Genomic DNA, 6258 nt, shown 5'->3' with positions numbered 1-6258 from the left:
GTAATCAATGGACTGAAGTAGTCGCTTTAAAGACTGCTGTTTTTTTTTCTTTAACAAACTGCCAAGTCTCGTGATTTTTTTTTATTCGTGAATGAAAATGAAACACTAAAACTATTGCGTTGTTCCTCATTTAATTTGCCTCAGTCATCCACCCGGTCCCTAGCTCTCTCTTTCCCTCAGTCTCTTTTTACACGTTGGAGTACACCAAGTGGCAATTTCTCTTGAAAACTGCTTCTGGTAAAACCCCAAGCATAAACTACATATATGTAGTTTATGCTTGGGTTTTTTTTTTTACCAGAAGCGGTTTTCAAGAGAAATTGCCACTTGGTGTACTCCAACGTTGTCTATCAGAACCTCCCGTTCTTGGTATGGTTTAGATTCTAATCATAATTCGCCCACAATCGGTAGTATTCGGTAATAATTATTTACATCTTGGACTTTGAATACAACACATTTTGATCATGACTGAAATCCATGCAGAATTAAGGCTACATATAATTATGTACAATCATGTATACCCATTTCGTCGGATACCTTCAAATTTTCTTCTAAAATTTCACATCTCTTAGCCAATATTAGATTAACTGTTGGTGAATAAAATGTTCATTTTGTAAAGTCCATTTGCCGTACAAGACAATAGGAGTATGTCAAATGAAAAATAATTTCGTATACGGGGAGCATTTCAATGTTTAGAGTTTGCGAATGAACTATAAAATGAACTACAAATGGCTTGAACTCGGGCCCAACGATGGATCATTAAGCCAGAGTTCGACGATGATGACTGCACCTCCAAACAGACTCCATTGGACAGTCTAAGGTAGGTTCCCCCTAAAATAATTTTAAAAATCCTACCGCGGCCATGCACGCTGATACTTTTCATGCAAGCTTACAGGGATTTTTTGGCATCAAAAAGGAAAACAAAGTGCATCATTTCCATATATTAAAAACATTTAAAATAAAATCGGAATCATCACGTATAGGTATATTGAGCAGCTCACACGGGCACTTTTTATTATTCGGTCTTATGGCTACATTTCTTTTTTTTGCCCCAGATAACAAATTCCCTATTTGCCATTGCAGGCAAATTAAATTTGAAGAAAAAAGTATTCCCCATTCAAGTGCTGAACTGTTTTGTCTTAGGACTCATGACGTTGCCCCCCTCCCCAGTGGCGTACCTAGGATTTTCCACAGGGGGGGGGGGGGCAAAATCGGCCGCCAAAAAATTTGACAAGCAAAAAAAAAAAAAAAAAGGTCTTCAATAAAAAAATATAAGTTCTCGTACCAGAAAATGATTTGACAAGCAAAAAAAAAAAAAAAAAAAAAAAAAAAAAAAGGTCTTCAGGCTCTTTAGGGGGGACATTAAAGGTCTTCAAGTTCGTCAGGGGGGGGGGGGGGGGGCAAAAAAGGTCTTTTAAGCTCGTCAGGGGGGGCAGGTATATGTCTTTTGTATGGGTTGTGGCTCGTCAGGGGGGGCAGAGTGCCCCCTCTGCCCCCCCCCGTAGGTACGCTAGTGCCCCCCCCCCCCTCCCTCGCCTATATGTTTTGCTTGTCAGCTTTGTTTTAAGGAAACGAAATTCAGGCAAACCCTTCATTTTTGTTGAACATTTTTTTTTCATTTGCATGTTAAGTTTTCGGGAGACGAAATGCCCTTATTCAACATTGAGCACCCACTCCTTCAAAATCCTTAAACTACATAATATCTGCGTTGTCCGAATATTTTAAAACTTTCTCTTCAGAATCAGTGTAAATATAACAACCCAAATCGATGCAAAATGGATTTCGATAAACCATAGAGAGTCTACATTTGGCATGTTTTGACGTCAATATTTCGCCACTTCTAATTAGCTTAATTCATATGAGAAAATATGTATCGAAGCTTGTGGTCATGCTCCTTGTCATGTTTCTTGTTAGGTCTCCCAAATCTAATGATAGAGCACATATCGGTTAATGATCATTACTTTGATGTTAGCCCTATCCATACCAAATTACTTTTCTGCAAGGAAAGTTTATGAGAATTCTAATAATGGCACTAGGGGTAGGATAAACTGCTCACATCTTACATGTATAGTGAGTGAAATTATTTGCATTTTAAGACCCCCGGAATACTTGATTTCAAACGTCAATATCAATTTTCATTTGCCCCTCAAGCTTTTACTTGTCATATTTGAATTTCTCATGAAATTCCCTTTCAGAAAACAAAGAACTTAAAGGACAAGTCTAACCCAACCAAAATTTGAATTAAAAAAATCAAACAATTAAGCATATAACACTGAAAATTTCATCAAATCGGAAGCAAAATAAGTTATGACATTTCAAAGCTACACTTATCTTCACAAAAGGTTATATGCCGTTATAATTTATGCACATCCTGGTCGGCGTGCAAATGAGACTGATGACGTCATCCACTATATATTTTGTATTTTATTAAATGAAATATGAAATATTATTTCCTCATTAAGTGAACAATTATTCCTCCCTGAATATGTGGTTTCATTTGGCTCAGTCAAGTTGATCCTTATCAAATTTTGTTAAAAACAGGGTTCCCACAGAAATTTGAAAACAGAATTCCATTACTTTCCATGACTAAATTGCTGCTTTCCATGGCTTCCAGTGACGTCCCGGGAGTTATGTAGAATTTGAGATGTCACAACACTGGGAGAAAATGGGAATCATGAACACCAATATTATAATAGCATAGTATGATCACAGAGAAATGAGAGTTGCGAGACACGACAAACTGGAAAGCTGCCATAGCCAAGAGGGCATGACTTTTCACAATTTTCCAAATTCCCTGACATTTTCCATGACCATAAATTTTTCCAGGATTTTCCATGACTATGGGAACCCTGATAAAGAAACATTGTATTATATTCGAACAATAAATAACAAAAGAATTAGAGAGTTGGGGAGCTCATCGAATGTCTCATTTGCATGTCACCGAGTTGTGCATATCGCATAAAAATAAGTGAAAATTTGAAATGTCTTAACTTATTTTACATTCGATCTTGATGAAATTTTTATGCTAGTTTGACTTTTCTCTTATTCAAATCAACATTTACCTTGGGTGGACTTCACCTTTAATGGATTCATTCAATTTTTACACTGAGCATCTTGTAAGTCATTAATGATTCTGTGATTTTTTTCTATACGACTGGAAGATGAAATAAAAACTAGCCCCTTGAAACTTCTCCAAGTTTAATACTCGCGATACAATCCAAAAGAGACGCACGTAATGTTTACTGCTTTCACCATCCCAATAACACTCGTTTCATCCTGACCGGAGGGGGGGGGGGGGTACACTGAGTGCACATAAGGTTATACTTTCAACTCTCTATTACGGGGTCCACTAGTCATAAGGACCGCTAGTCAAAGGGACCACTAAGTTGCAAACGTTCGTTAGTCATAAAAGGGAAAGGGGGTCACGAGTCGGCACCAAAAGTCACAATATCATCGACCGCAATTGGCAATAGCCATCAATCGTGAAAAAAGACCTGCCAGTAATAATCAACAAAGAGAGCTGCTATTAATACGGGGGGGGGGGGGGGGGGTCTGCTTGTCATATCGCTATTCATAATATAAGGGTACGTAGGCCTATATTATGACCTTATAAGAAGAGGGTCGCTATGGGCGGATCGAATTTTTCCAATAGGGAGGTAAAGTATGGCTATCTTCACAGTGATGCGAGCGGATATATTTTATTTTCCCCATTTGAAAACTGGACACTAATTCCTTTTTGTGAACAGGATGGGTATCTGATCGATCAAACAATATTGCAATGAAGCATGAAATTATTCGTTTTTTCATATTTAATGTCTTGACAGAACCGGACATTCTGAACATGCTGAACGGCATGCATCTAATTAATACGAGCGCGAAGCGGGAGCTCATTCTCTAAGATTTAGACCCCGAAACAGGAAATTCTATGCACATTATTTTGCAATGATAAAAAGGCCCTTGTTGTGCAGGTGCGAAGTAAATGATCAAGCCGATTTTTGTATTTTCTGTGATATGACAAACTGAGATTTTTAAGTAAACAACATACTATAACACCCCCCCCCCCAAAAAAAAAAAAAATAATACGCTGATTTGAAAGTTGCAATTATCAAGAGCAATTAATTCTTCTAATTATTCTTCGCGCTCATTATTAAAGGTCGAGTCCACCCCAGAAAAACATTGATTTGAATAAATAGAGAGAAAAAAATCAAACTACCACAATGCTATAAAAATGTCATCAAAATCGGATGTAAAATTGGAAAGTTGACATTCTAAAGTTTTGCCTATTTTTCACAAAACAGTTATGCACAACTCAGTAACTTGCAAATGGCAAATGAGACAGTATGATGTCCCTCACTATTTCTTTTGTATATTATTGTTTGAATCATACAATATTTCATATTTTACAGATTTGACAATAAGGGCCAACCTTACTGAACCATATAATGCTAATTCCACATGTTCAGGGAGGAATTACATTTTGTTTCACTCGATGAGAAAATTAGAATATTTCATATAATAAATAGTGGATGATATCATCGTTCTCCTCATTTGCATACCGACTGGGATGTGCATAATTAGAACTGTTTTGAGAAAAGAAAAAAACTTTAAAATGTCATACCTTTTTTATTTTACATCCTATTTTGATGAAATTTTCAGTGTTATATCCTCAATGGATTTTTCTCCTTTTATTCTAATCAATTTTTCATTGGGGTGGACTTGTCCTTATTCTCTTCACGATTACAAAAGAATATCGGTTTTTATGTGGGAGAATAAGAATTTGCAGCTCGCGCCTTGCATTAATAGGTAAGATACATTGAAAAAAACAGTATGGATTAGAATAGGAATATTCACATTTTCAGGTTTAAATACATAAAAATTTTATCAAAAATTTTAACTCAAGCTTCAACTTTGCATTATCAAATTAGACTTAAAGATATCTTGTTGGGGGAAATGTGGATGAATATATTTTCCGTCACCCCCCCCCCCCTCAGAATATGACTTGTGACCCTCCTCTGCTTTTGTGACCATCTGCTATTTTTTATGATTAGCGACTTTTCTGCTATTATGACAAGCGACCCTGACGAGCAACCGTCATGAGTATAGCCTCTTCTCATTATAAATAACGACCCTCTTCAACTACTGACGACCCTTCTGAATATTGAACCCTACGCTTTTCCACATATTTGGACTGACCATGCTAGCAACCCTCTTTGATTATGAATAGCGATCCTCTTTCTCTATTATGACTAGGCCTATATATATTTACAATCCTTTGCTACTTTATAGCGACCCTCAGCTTAATACATGTCTTACATAATATTAAATGACTCGCGTATATATAGCTACCATCTCATGACTGGCGACCCTCCAATCTTAATGTGGGGGTGGTCTGTGTTATATCCACCCAATAATTTAAGGTCGGTCGTAATATTAGGCCTATTTATGATGAATCACAATAAAATATGATCATGATGAGGAGGGGCGATGATCGTGATTATCGCACGCTCAAAGCTTTTTGTAGATCTTGCCCTTAATGCCATATGTCTGCTGCCGGGGAGGGGGGGGGGGGGGTCTGCTCCCCTTTGAAATTGAAGTCTCATTATGTATCTGACACCCCGGTCATCGGATACCTTACCTTATCAAGGCAAATCTGATCCTTCGTCTGGCCTCATGCCGCAGTCACATTCCCCCTATGGCGCCGTAATGCGAGTCGACAACAGCATGCAGGTTTATTTATTTTTATTCAAACCATGATAGCTAGAATCTGGTTCAAAATGTTAAAACGACTGTTTTTAGACTCGCCTTACGGCCGCCGTAAGGGAAATGTTACTGCGGGATTAGTTAAGCCTATGTTCGATCGACGGGTCAATAGTTGAGGCCAAAGATCCATCGTAGGGTCTGAGTGCAGACCGATGATCCATCGTAGGGTCTTAGTGAAGACCAATGATGAAATCGTGCATGATAACAAAAATGCATGCAACACTGAAAATGGTATGAAATGAAAACTCACAAAAATCGAAAATAAAGTAAAATCAATACGAGCAAGAAACAGGTTAAGGTAAGTAAATACTAATGGAATAATAGAACAGATAAAAATGTTCAGACTTTTTCAGACCAATGATGCCTCCTTCTATTATTATATGGGTTGTCCTTAAAGGTTCCATCAAAATGACAACTACATGTAACCATCATTGACGTATAGGAAGTATAGGAGTGACAAAGAACAAGACAGTCTACCCCAACAAAAACATTGAATAAAAA

Source organism: Lytechinus pictus, chromosome 10 (genome assembly GCF_037042905.1).
Source record: "Lytechinus pictus isolate F3 Inbred chromosome 10, Lp3.0, whole genome shotgun sequence".
Taxonomy (NCBI): Eukaryota; Metazoa; Echinodermata; class Echinoidea; order Temnopleuroida; family Toxopneustidae; genus Lytechinus; species Lytechinus pictus.
This window is presented reverse-complemented; position numbering follows the sequence as displayed.